General features: G+C 40.1%; 1 long non-coding RNA gene across 1 annotated transcript; it reads left to right on the plus strand.

Annotated features, from left to right (window-relative positions):
* Positions 1-11,660: 11,660 nt before the first annotated feature.
* LOC117511662 lies at positions 11,661-13,806 on the plus strand. Its single transcript, XR_004561026.1, has 4 exons — positions 11,661-11,804; positions 11,907-11,964; positions 12,388-12,398; positions 13,786-13,806. It is a non-coding gene; the product is annotated as an uncharacterized LOC117511662 (long non-coding RNA).
* The last annotated feature ends 651 nt before the right edge of the window (positions 13,807-14,457 follow it).

Below are 14,457 nucleotides of genomic sequence, written 5' to 3' on the forward strand. Positions count from 1 at the left end.
AAATGGGTGTTTCAACAAGACAATGACCCCAAGCACACTAGTAAACAAGCAAAATCTTGGTTCCAAACCAACAAAATTAATGCCTCGCAGATGTGAAGAAATCATGAAAAACTGTGGTTATACAACTAAATACTAGTTTAGTGATTCACAGGATTGCTAAAAAAGCAGTTTGAACATAATAGTTTTGAGTTTGTAGCGTCAACAGCAGATGCTATTATTGTGAACACCCCCTTTTCTACATTTCTTTACTAATAGCCCAATTTCATAGCCTTAAGAGTGTGCATATCATGAATGCTTGGTCTTGTTGGATAAAAAGATTGAAAAAATAAGTTTTGAAACTGAAAATTAAAGTTTTGTAATCTGAAAATAAAAAAATTGAAAAAATAAATTTTGAAACTGAAAATTCAATGATTGTTCTTGAATTTTAAATCATTTAAAAAGTATTATCAAAATAAAATAAGTGTAAGATATATATTTTGAGTTTAAATAAATTTTTGATTCAGCTCTTTAATTATTTTGATCAAATAATTTATTTTCATTCAAATTTATTTTTTTTCACCTTCAGTTCTTATTTTTTCAGTTTCAAACTTTTGGCCCTTCTGGCGTGGGAGGGCATGGCATTGTGAGTGACAGGAGAGCAATCAGTCCTCACATGATGTTACTTTCAGGAAATGTGGGTACTTTGATAGATAGTGACTTAACACTTTCTCTCCACTGTATTGTCTTGATATCTGTAAATAAAGTGATGCTAAAGATGTCTATTACAAGTAATCTAGATCACTCTTGGTCATTTTTGATGTTTAAAAACTGGAAAATATGCAAGATTGTAAGTTTAACACCTATACCTAAAAAACCGATGTGTCCCAAATCCACACAAGACCATGAACGCAGCGCCGCATCGCCACTGAAAATGAGGCAGGTCGCTCATTTTACAGGCTGCAGTGAGTGTTACGAGCTTTCTCAGTGACACACAGAGAGACCTGGCTCAGCAGATCTGAAGGAAGCTTTAATATGGACACAACCAACAGACTGCCCGGAAATCCAAATCCAAAGCCGCCCGGAAGAGCGCTCCGTCTACCGGCGGTGTGAAGTAGCCTCGCCGCTACCAGAAATCCATCGAACTGCTGATCCACAAGCTGCCCTTCCAGCACCTGGGAGAGAAATCGCTCAGGACTTCAAGACCGACCTCCGCTTTCAGAGCTCCGCTGTGATGCTCTGCAGGAGGCCGGCGAGGCTGACCCGGTCGGCAGCTTATGGATCAGCAGCTCGGTGGATTTCTGGTAGGGGTGGATCTCAGCGCCTCAGTGCCGGGCCTGTAACGTGGGGCTTCTCACACCGCCGGTAGCCGGAGCGCTCTTCCGGGCGGCTTTGGATTTGGATTTACGGGCAGTCAACTTTGTTACATCGTCATTAAATTCACTATCCGGTACAACATACGTATCCACTGAACCAACTGCTACACATCGATCACAATAAAAGCTTTATCTCGAGGGTTTAAAGCCTCGTAATAAGCTTTCATTCTCTCTGTTTTCTTTCACGCGCCAGCTGCGTAGTAAATAAACGATGGAGACGGGAGCAGAGTCATTATCTATCAAAGTACCCACGTTTCCTGAAAGCAACATCATGTGAGGACTGATTGCTCTGCTGTCACTCACAATTCCACGCTCTCCCACGCCAAAACGGGGCCAAAAGTTTGAAACTGAAAAAATAAGATCTGAAAGTGAAAAAAGATCTGAAGGTGAAAAAAAAAGAAATTTGAATGAAAATAAGTTATTTGATCAAAAAGATTACAGAGCTGAATCAAAAATTTATTTAAACTGAAAAATATATATCTTACACATATTTTTATTTTGATAATACTTTTTAAATGATTATAAAATTCAAGAACAAACATTGAATTTTCAGTTTCAAAATTTATTTTTTCAATTTTTTTATTTTCAGATTACAAAACTTTAATTTTCAGTTTCAAAATTTATTTTTTCAATCTTTTTTTATTTTCAGATTACAAAACTTTTGGCCTTGATTTAGCTCCATACATCTTAACCATATTTCCTTCATGGCACTAGGGGGCAGTATAAACTCTTTTATATGCTATGAGCATAGTAAGAGATTTTAAATTTAAAAATTTATGTTGTTGTCAAATGAATTTATAGAGTGCTTGTCTGTTTCTGTTTGACTGATTTTTTCACACATTAATAAGGACAGTCTTGTCATGTTTTCTCTGCAGGACATGAAACATGTGGATATTAGCAGTAAGAGAAGCCTGTTTGAAACAGAAGACAATACCGCAAAAGCCAACATAAAAAATTCCACACTTGAAGGATGACTTTTTAAAATGCCCAGTCGGTGAGTATTTTGAGGTCAAACCTTAAAAGATTTAGAACAGAGACCAGTTTCGACCTGAATGACAACAATCCAGGTCTAAACTGGTCCGTCCCCAACACCTGAATGTACAATCCCTGGCAAAAAATTATGGAATCACGGCCTTGGAGGATGTTTATTCAGTTGTTTAATTTTGTAGAAAAAAGCAGATCACAGACATGACACAAAACTAAAGTCATTTCAAATGGCAACTTTCTGGCTTTAAGAAACACTATAAGAAATCAGGAAAAAAATTGTGGCAGTCAGTAACGGTTACTTTTTTAGACCAAGCAGAGGGAAAAAATATGGAATCATGAAAACAAAAGAACGCTCCAACACATCACTAGTATTTTGTTGCACCACCTCTGGCTTTTATAACAGCTTGCAGTCTCTGAGGCATGGACTTAATGAGTGACAAACAGTACTCTTCATCAATCTGGCTCCAACTTTCTCTGATTGCTGTTGCCAGATCAGCTTTGCAGGTTGGAGCCTTGTCATGGACCATTTTCTTCAACTTCCACCAAAGATTTTCAATTGGATTAAGATATGGACTATTTGCAGGCCATGACATTGACCCTATGTGTCTTTTTGCAAGGAATGTTTTCACAGTTTTTGCTCTATGGCAAGATGCATTATCATCTTGAAAAATGATTTCATCATCCCCAAACATCCTTTCAATTGATGGGATAAGAAAAGTGTCCAAAATATCAATGTAAACTTGTGCATTTATTGATGATGTAATGACAGCCATCTCCCCAGTGCCTTTACCTGACATGCAGCCCCATATCAATGACTGTAGAAATTTACATGTTCTCTTCAGGCAGTCATCTTTATAAATCTCATTGGAACGGCACCAAACAAAAGTTCCAGCATCATCACCTTGCCCAATGCAGATTCGAGATTCATCACTGAATATGACTTTCATCCAGTCATCCACTGTCCACGATTGCTTTTCCTTAGCCCATTGTAACCTTGTTTTTTCTGTTTAGGTGTTAATGATGGCTTTCGTTTATCTTTTCTGTATGTAAATCCCATTTCCTTTAGGCGGTTTCTTACAGTTCGGTCACAGACCTTGACTCCAGTTTCCTCCCATTCGTTCCTCATTTGTTTTGTTGTGCTTTTCGATTTTTGAGACATATTGCTTTAAGTTTTCTGTCTTGATGTCTTCCTTGGTCTACCAGTATGTTTGCCTTGTATTTGTTTGTTTGCCCAGTATGTTGTTTGTTTTTGGTCCAGAGTGTAGACACAGCTGACTGTGAACAACCAACATCTTTTGCAACATTGCGTGATGATTTACCATCTTTTAAGAGTTTGATAATCCTCTCCTTTGTTTCAATTGACATCTCTCGTGTTGGAGCCATGATTCATGTCAGTCCACTTGGTGCAACAGCTCTCCAAGGTGTGATCACTCCTTTTTAGATGCAGACTAACGAGCAGATCTGATTTGATGCAGGTGTTAGTTTTGGGGATGAAAATTTACAGGGTGATTCCATAATTTATTCCTCAGAATTGAGTGAGTCCATATTTTTTTCCCTCTGCTTGGTCTAAAAAAGTAACCGTTACTTCTGCCACAATTTTTTTTCTTGATTTCTTATAGTGTTTCTTAAAGCCAGAAAGTTGCCATTTGAAATGACTTTAGTTTTGTGTCATGTCTGTGATCTGCTTTTTCTACAAAATTAAACAACTGAATGAACATCCTCCGAGGCCGGTGATTCCATAATTATTGCCAGGGGTTGTAGCCATGTTGGCATCACATTGGTTCTCCATTAGCTCAAATCAGCACTGAGACTAGATCGTGCTCGAGAAGGGAATTACATGGCAAAAATGCAGCGCAAGTTCTCTCACGCCGCAAATGGTACACCTCAAATGGTACACCTCATGTGTTGGACACAAGTCATTCCAGAATGACCTACATAAAGACCCTCCAGAGGGACCTAATACCAAACATGCTCAGCGGTCATCTTAGGTCAGTGGTTAACATCTATTACAACAGAACATTAAGACTGTAAGCACTTGGATCTGAAAGATTTGCATCTTTATGCTCCTGCAAAAACTTTGGAACGGTTATGAGTCTGAGCCAGGAATTAAGTAGAGTCGAAACCCCAATAGCAGGTCAGCCAGGACACAAGAGGTGAGTTCCAAAAAATTGCAGTGTTTAATTTGCAACAGGTGAGTCAAAAAGAGTCAAAACACACAAAAGGGTGTAGGGAAGGTTCCAACAAAATACAGTCTTTAACCCAACACTGGGTAGGGAGAGAAACCAAATAGCTATAGAGGAAAGAAAGAAAGGGAGTGCAAACACCAAAGAATACATACAACCCCAATTCCAATGAAGTTGGGACCTTGTTTAAAATGTAAATTAAAAACAGAATACAATGATTTGCAAATCCTCTTTAATCTATATTCAATTGAATACACACAAAGACAAGATATTTAATATTCAAACTGATAAACTTTATGTTTCTGTTAATTACATTTTACACGTCCTGACTTCATTGGAATTGGGGTTGTACTTACAAACCCGAGGAAAACACACAGAACACCAGCAATCACCAACTAACCAGTAACACGAAAGACACTAAACAAATGGACCTGCAATGGAAAGACAACAGAAGTGGCTTAAATAAACAGACAATGAACCACAGGTGCAAATGATCAGAGCGACAGAAACGTGCTAATAAAAGGAAACACAAGGGGGGAGCAAACAGACATCTACAAGCATCATCTCTTGATAACGGAATAAACCGATGAACCAACGCAAACAACCGAAGTATAACAACACGAGGAAGGAGACGAATTACAGAAAGTCAGAGGCTGGAGATCCACATAACATACACGCACGAGACTGACCCTATAATGACATTTCACGCACACACATGACCAGAGAGGATTGCATCCCCACACTGGGACAGAGACACGTAGGACTGAGACACCCACACGCACACAAGTGCAAAGTGCATGCGAACACACGGGCAGGTACACGACTGATAGCAGGAGGGGGGTGTACATAACAGAACACAAACAACATAGAACGCAGGAGTTAAATAAAGTGCAACAGAAGACACAAGACTGACAGGTAAGGACTCAGAGGTGGAACACGGGGGACAGACATGACACAAAACCAATAAAACCCCATTACAGATGACCCCACAACAGGAACTGTAAAATACCACTATTGGCCATCTCATGATTCAGTAAGGTCTTCCTAGGCAATATCAAACACTGAAGAGACAGAGACATTAACATCAAGCCAGAATAATCTGTACAGCCTTTGGGTGTTTTTTTTTTGTTTGTTTCTTTTGTTTTTTGTTTGTTTTGTAAAATTTATCTCATCAAGAATATTTTTTTCCTTGGAACAGTAGAATTTTATTCCTCAGCAGATAGATAAAGGATACATAATATTAGTATTGTCAATATGGTCCAAAATTCACACTGTCTGTAGACGATTTAGAATTTGACCTCTAATGGGTCGAAATTTCAAGCAGTCAACGCCAGGACCTGCATTTGATAGTGATATTATAGATTCAATTTATTCCATTTATTTATTTCTATAGCACCAAATCACAACAAACCTCCCTCAAGTCACCACATGAGTAGGGTCTCTACCTTACCAACCCCCCTGAGCAAGCCCACAGGCAACAGGGGTAAGGAAAAACTTCTGATGATCTGAGGAAGAAACATCAAGCATACCAGACTCACAGCTGGGGCACAGCTTAGGCCATTCTAACAGTTACAAGTTTTACAAGTTTTACAAAGCGTAGGAAACAAAACAAAAAAAAAAAAACAGAATGGCATCAAAAACAGTGCATTATTGAGGTGGCATGCAGTCATTGGCAGCACAGGCAGGGTGTCGTGAGATCAGTCCAGTGCTTTGGATGCAGGGCCAGCATCATCCATCGCCTTGTCAGTTTCACTTTAGTAAAAGCTGTCTTCATGGAAGACTGCATTCCAAAAGCTGATTGCAGTGGCTCAGAGAGGTCAGTCACCCTCAGCAAGGTAGTCCACGGGCCTCTGCTTAGCTTTAGCCAGGGCATCTCATGGTCAGTCCAGTTGCCTTGACGTCGCGTTGTGCCTCAGACAGAGAGAAAAAGATCAGAATCAGTTGGCCGTGAAATAACTACACCGTTGTGAAAGTGTAGGGGACACGGACCCACAACAGGGGGCGCAAATGAACAGACAATGGAATAAGCCAAAATATAACAATTTAATGTTGTGGAATGTGCACAACAGAGCAACAGACAACACAATTGAGATTAACAGTCAATTAGTCACGGTGTCGTGTGGGCAGGCTCGAAGATAGAAGACACCCGTCCAGAAAAGACCCGGATCCCACACACCTTCCACTTCCACCGGATCTGAAGCACCCCGGAGCCACCAAGCGCTGGGTCCCCAGATGGCCACTGCCTCCGGCTGTCAGATCGGGTACTGCTGGCAGGAAGAACAGACAGGTGAATGGTGGGTGCGTGAACACCCAGCAAACAGTTCAGAACAATGGTGGAAAACACCTCCATCTCTTAATCACTATACTCCCAAACTAACTGCAGATCCTGATGGTACACTTAGCAGTCCACAACCGAGGAGCGGAGTACGCCAGCTCCCCCAACACACGACTACTCCTTAGCGTACAAATAAGGTTCGTCTGCAAAAGCAGGGATTACACACAGAAGTAAAGACGTTACTACTGTAGAGTTTACACGGGCTGAGCAGTTTACCTGATTGGTAGACGATTTCTCAGCAGTGAGGTGAAGATGCTGCCCGGCTCTTATGGAGATGTGGTTGATGATGATGAGTGACAGCTGGTGTTGTTGATGAGTGACAGCTGCCACTCCCGGTTGCTCCGGCGCCCTCTCGTGCCTGAAGCCCGCACTTCAGGCAGGGCGCCCTCTGGTGGGTGGGCCAGCAGTACATCCTCTTCAGCGGCCCACACAACAACACCTACGGTATGAGTTCCACCAGCAGTAAATCGACAGGGAAGCAGAGAGAATACTAAGGTGATCACTGGCAGCGAGACGTGGAGCTTCACTAACAGACCCAAGAATTTAGATGAAGTGAGGCTAATTCCATTCTGCTGTTCTGTGCTAATAAATGAATTAAAAGCAGAGGAGGCACAGTTCCATACTATGCCAGTATGCTAGTCATACGAGAGAAGATCGATGCATCTTAGTCTGGACTCGACCGTCTCTGCGGAATCTGAAGATCATTGTACACTGCAGGTGCATGATAAAAGAAGAGTCTGTGGCCTGCAGACTTTTTTCACCTTCAATTTATTTTCATTTATATAGTGCCAAATCAATCAATCAATCAACTTTTTCTTATATAGCGCCAAATCACAACAAAACAGTGCCCCAAGGCGCTCCATATTGCAAGGCAAGGCCATACATAACCATGAAAACCCACAACGGTCAAAACGACCCCCTATGAGCAAGCACTTGGCCACAGTGGGAAGGAAAAACTCCCTTTTAACAGGAAGAAACCTCCAGCAGAACCAGGCTCAGGGAGGGGCAGTCTTCTGCTGGGACTGGTTGGGGCTGGGGGAAAGAACCAGGAAAAAGACATGCCGAGAAGGGGGGCAGAGATCGATCACTAATGATTAAATGCAGAGTGATGCATACGGAGCAAAAAAAGAAAGAAACAGTGCATCATGGGAACCCCCCACAGTCTACGTCTAAAGCAACATAACCAAGGGATGGTCCAGGGTCACCCGATTCCAGCCCTACTATAAGCCTTAGCGAAAAGGAAAGTTTTAAGCCTAATCTTAAAAGTAGAGAGGGCATCTGTCTCCCTGATCTGAATTGGGAGCTGGTTCCACAGGAGAGGAGCCTGAAAGCTGAAGGCTTCTGCCTCCCATTCTACTCTTACAACCCCTAGGAACCACAAGTAAGCCCGCAGTCTGAGAGCGAAGCGCTCTAAGGGGTAATATGGTACTACGAGTCCCCTAAGATAAAAGTGGACCTGATTATTCAAAACCTTATAAGTAAGAAGAGAATTTTAAATTCTATTCTAGAATTAACAGGAAGCCAATGAAGAGAGGCCAACACGGGTGAGATATGCTCTCTCCTGCTAGTCCCCGTCAGTACTCTAGCTGCAGCATTCTGAACCAACTGCAGGCTTTTTAGGGAACTTTTAGGACAACCTGATAATAATGAATTACAATAGTCCAGCCTAGAGGAAATAAATGCATGAATTAGTTTTTTCAGCATCACTCTGAGACAAGACCTTCTGATTTTAGAAATATTGCGTTAAATGCAAAAGGCAGTCCTACATATTTGTTTAATATGCGCTTTGAATGACATATCCTGATCAAAAATAACTCCAAGATTTCTCACAGTATTACTAGAGATCAGGGAAATGCCATCCAGAGTAACGATCTGGTTAGACCACCATGCTTCTAAGATTTGTGGGGCCAAGTACAATAACTTCAGTTTTATCTGAGTTTAAAAGCAGGAAATTAGAGGTCATCCATGTCTTTATGTCTGTAAGACAATCCTGCAGTTTAGCTAATTGGTGTGTATCCTCTGGCTTCATGGATAGATAAAGCTGGGTATCATCTGCGTAACAATGAAAATTTAAGCAATACCGTCTAATAATACTGCCCAAGGGAAGCATGTATAAAGTGAATAAATTGGTCCTAGCACAGAACCTTGTGGAACTCCATAATTAATTTTAGTCTGTGAAGAAGATTCCCCATTTACATGAACAAACTGTAATCTATTAGACAAATATGATTCAAACCACCGCAGCGCAATGCCTTAATACCTATGACATGCTCTAATCTCTGTAATAAAATTTTATGGTCAACAGTATCAAAAGCAGCACTGAGGTCCAACAGAACAAGCACAGAGATAAGTCCACTGTCCGAAGCCATAAGAAGATCATTTGTAACCTTCACTAATGCTGTTTCTGTACTATGATGAATTCTAAAACCTGACTGAAACTCTTCAAATAGACCATTCCTCTGCAGGTGATCAGTTAGCTGTTTTACAACTACCCTCTCAAGAATCTTTGAGAGAAAAGGAAGGTTGGAGATTGGCCTATAATTAGCTAAGATAGCTGGGTCAAGTGATGGCTTTTTAAGTAATGGTTTAATTACTGCCACCTTAAAGGCCTGTGGTACATAACCAACTAACAAAGATAGATTGATCATATTTAAGATTGAAGCATTAAATAATGGTAGGACTTCCTTGAGCAGCCTGGCAGGAATGGGGTCTAATAAGCATGTTGATGGTTTGGATGAAGTAACTAATGAAAATAACTCAGGCAGAACAATCGGAGAGAAAGAGTCTAACCAAATACCGGCATCACTGAAAGCAGCCAAAGATAACGATACATCTTTGGGATGGTTATGAGTAATTTTTTCTCTAATAGTCAAAATTTTGTTAGCAAAGAAAGTCATGAAGTCATCACTAGTTAAAGTTAATGGAATACTCAGCTCAATAGAGCTCTGACTCTTTGTCAGCCTGGCTACAGTGCTGAAAAGAAACCTGGGGTTGTTCTTATTTTCTTCAATTAGTGATGAGTAGAAAGATGTCCTAGCTTCATGGAGGGCTTTCTTATAGAGCAACAAACTCTTTTTCCAGGCTAAGTGAAGATCTTCTAAATTAGTGAGACGCCATTTCCTCTCCAACTTACGGGTTATCTGCAACAAAGTTGCAACAAATCACAACAAAGTTGCTGCAAGGCGCTTCACACAAGTAAGATCCAACATTACCAACCCCCAGGGCAAGCACACAGGCAACAGTGATAAGGAAAAACTCCCTCTGATGATTTGAGGAAGAAACCTCAAGCAGACCAGATTCAAAGGGGTGACCCTCTGCTTGGGCCATGCTACTGACACAATTGACAAATCAATTTACAAAACAAATATACAGGAAATTTTGCCGATGCACAGGATGGGAGGATTGCAGAAGTAGACACCACACCCATCTCTGGATGGAGCAGCACCTCAAACAGAGAGAAAAAACAGAATCAGGCATCGGAAAGACAACAAGTACAGTATAATTGTCAGCATTAAGCAACAGAAAAACAGAAGAAATACTAAGGTGATCGCCGGCCACCTTAGGGACACACAGTAGTCCTGTGCCCTGAGAATGCAGATCCCAGGCCGGTATGTAGGGTTTAATTAGGTCAGTTAAGTAGGGTGGTTAAGAAGGGAGGACAGAATCAGTGTAATGTGGTCAACGTTTCTGCTTCTTGTCAGAAACTCTGGCAGCAGCATTTTGAACCATTGGACACCCTAATGATGAGCTGAGGTAAACCAGAGAATAGAACATTGCAGTCCAGTCTGGATGAGACAAAGGCATAGATCAGAGTCTCTGCACCAGCCATATGGATGAAAAGATCACGTGGAGGCTTCTCCTGAGCTGCCGAAGGATGTCAGGAAGGAAATTTAATTTGATCTCACAAACAGCATAGACATGGAGAAGAGGATCTAAATGAGGAGCCAGAATACATCCCTGATGTCTGACATGGAAGCAGTGTTCTGTGTATGTAGTTGTTGCAATACAAGCAAGCACTCTTTTCCAGAGAGGGACAACAGTGGTTCTTTTACAGTTTGTTTGTGTGTTTGATTGTTTTTTCAGGTCTGTGTGTAATGGAGTCAGGAGAAGGAGAGACCTGGAGCATTGCTGGACGAGATGACTGATTCTTTCTTTGAGGTTTTTTTTTTTTTTTAAGTTTTTCTTCATCTTGCACAGGATGGAACGAAAGGCGACAGCAAGACAACAGGGATGGGACTTGTAGCTTTGAAAGACCTGAATGAGACTGTTTTGCTTCTCTGATTTGTTTCACTTACACATTGTTTCAAACTTTAGCATGAAAGAAACTCTGAGACATGATTCATTGTGTGGCAGCATGAGAAAAAAAGACATGTGAGAACACAAGAAACTTGATGGATAAAGAGGTTTCAGATGTTTGTTGCAAACCTCTTTGTCCCAACATTATGATTAATAAATGAGAATTATTTTTATTGAATTACATCCAATTTTGGAGAGCATAATCTCCAAAAATGTAGGTTTTTGGGGGATTTTCGGTCCTTGTGGGTGAGTTGTTGCCTTTTAAAGAATAAAGTGTTTTACAACGACAGATGACTATTGTACATTTCTTTTAATTGCACATTCACACAACACAGCATGTGCTGAAAAAGCCTGACCATTGGAGGGGTGGGGGGGGGGGGTGGCAGATGCCAGAAGCCTGTGTTTTGTCAGTGACGCTCAGCTTGTGTTGGTGCGATTGTGGTTTTATCTGGGTGTCGTCGGAAGCCATCGTCGTGCCTTTATAGGAAAGATGATAAGCTATCTAATAATATATTAATAACACAACAGGGGTCTGGTGGGCTCCATCCCACTACACCGTCCACCCTCTGAGACTAATAAGTTGACTGAGGCAACAACTTCCATACTCAAATCTGGTTTTCTTCTCTGTCCATTACTCCAGTTCATCCTCAGGTATGTTTAAGTGATCACAGTATTAGTGGACAGTTTCCATTTAATGAAGCGGTGAATGTACACAAGACTTCTAGGTTGAATTTAGTCTGTTTTTGTGTTTAGATACCTGAAACCTCGCTGACATGTCGGACAACGAAGAAGTAACCGAGGAGTATGAGGAGTAGGTTGATGCTCGTGTTTGTGGGTTTGACAAAAGTTTTTGTTCTTTCTGACAATCGTATTTCTGCTTAAGGCAGACGTATATTTGCTATTCTCTTTTGTGATGACTGGGATGAGGTAACTGGCCACAGACGGTGCAGTGAGCTACCTCTTGAGTTACGTACTATTCCTGACCTAGCATTTTTTAAATCTAAGTTAAAGACTTATTTCTTTAAACTGGCTTTTAACACTTAGTGGGGAGGTGACATGTTCTGTTATTTTTATGTTCTTTTTTATGTGTTTTAAAATTTTATTCTATTTGTGTTTTATTTTTGTGAATTTGTGTTTTTAATGTTAAGCACTTTGGACACCAGTCGGTGCTGTAAAGTGCTTTATAAATAAATGTTGATGAGAATACAAATGTACTTGTGTTTGGTATTCACAGAGAGGCAGAAGGTAAGAACACCACAACTTGATGTTGAAGCCAAACATCTTGAAGTAAAGTGACTTTAGCTACAAATCATTCAGTCATGGCTTTATGATTGGTAATGATCAGAAAAAAAGGGCACTGTCAATTTCAATTTCTGTTTATTTCATTTTATTGAGCCAAATCACAACAAAGCTGCCTCAAGGTGCTTCACACAAGTAAGGTCTAACTTTACCAACCACTAGATCAAACACAAGTCATAGAAGCTTGTTTATTTCATGTGCTTTGACGTAATAATTTTTGAAATTTCAAGTGAATTTCATGAGTTATCTTCATACAAAGGCAGGTTTGTGAGTCAGTTCAGTGAAATAAAATTTTTAATATGTTAATTTAACTTCTCGTATTTTCCGGCGTGTAAGTCACATCTTGTTTACTAGTTTAAGTCCTGTGACTTACACTGTGATGAGCCTTATACTTTGAAAAAATCATGCTTTCATTACTAATAATAACAATTATAATAACATCTATTTACACAGGGCTTTCCCAGGAATCAACCACTAAACAAAATTAACTCCAATAATTAAAGAATAAATGCCAATAATAAAAAAGTACATTAAACAACAGACATTATAGAACTAATTAGACAGAAAATAAGTGTGACTTATACTACAGTGAAACTTACAGTATATATGTTTGTTTCCTCTTCAAGAGGAATTTTTTGACAGGTGAAATTTATACTCTGGAAAATATGCTGTTGTGAAGTTGCGATTTCTCGTGTTTTAAGGTAGCAAATGAACTTAAACCACCATGATCATTTTTACAGTGTTGCAAATTACATAGTTTCTATTACAAGCTTAAATGTATGTCATCTGTTCCAGTAGGTTTGCATTCATAGTTTCCGTAGCTGTAGGTAATGTCTGTTGTGTATACACAGAGTGACTTTCAAGAACTATATCATTAATGGGGTGAGTGCACTACCCTGTGATCTTAAAGGATTAGTGCTGCATGAACATGTCAGAAACTCAAACAGCAGAGTAGATGGATGATTTTTTTTTTTTCAACAAATCCACAACAGACAAAAGTTAAATAATATGCTGATGATGATGTGTGTGTGTGTGTGTGTGTGTGTGTGTGTGTGTGTGTGTGTGTGTGTGTGTGTGTGTGTGTGTGTGTGTGTGTGTGTGTGTGTGTGTGTGTGTGTGTGTGTGTGTGTGTGTGTGTGTGTGTGTGTGGGTGGGTGGGTGTGTGTGGGTGTGTGTGTGTGTGGTGTGTGTGTGTTTCTTCTAATATCTTGTAGCAGTAGCAACATTTACTGCAGCAGAAATATTTGTATAAAATTCAAAATTAATATTGTGACTAATATATGTTGAGTGTTTTTTTTTTTTTCCTGTGTGTTTTTCTGGCTGTGCAATTCAGAAGAGGAGGAGCCTACTGAAGGTATTTTATTTTGCTGTGTGATTTTATTTTGCTCTGTGAATTTTGCTAGTCATATGTGCACACAGAGCTTCATTCATGAATGAATCTCTGGAATGAATCGTCTGTCTGTCGTTAAAGTATGCTGCTCAGTCGTACAGCTGTGACATCTGTCACCAGTGTTTACTTTTCTGTGTGTCTTTCTTTGTAGAGGTGCAAGAGATCCCTGAGGAGGAGGATGAGGAGGAGGTGGAAGGTGTTGATTTTTAGCTTTTATGAGCACACTGAAGTGTTGAAGCTTGTGTTCTTAAAAAATACAAACCATCAGGGAATTAAAAACCATTTCTGTTTTCATGACCAGCTACAGTAACTTGAATTAGATTTTTTCTTTTTGCCACCTGTCCTGAACTGCTTCCATCTCTAAGCCATGTGTAGGTAGTTTGACCTTTCACAGTGCAGCCACATTGGTGGATATCTGATATTAATCAGATCTGAATCATATTTGAAATTGGTCCCATATCACTGAGGAATTTTATATTTTTATATATATATATATATATATATAAAAATTTTTATGCGCACCACTGTGGAAACATAAGTGGATGGTTTACATAGCTGTGACAGCAGATTGGTGTAAGATGTGTAAGTGCCCCCCATCTAATTAAACAAAACAAA

This window comes from Thalassophryne amazonica, chromosome 6 (genome assembly GCF_902500255.1).
Source record: "Thalassophryne amazonica chromosome 6, fThaAma1.1, whole genome shotgun sequence".
NCBI classification, from domain to species: domain Eukaryota; kingdom Metazoa; phylum Chordata; class Actinopteri; order Batrachoidiformes; family Batrachoididae; genus Thalassophryne; species Thalassophryne amazonica.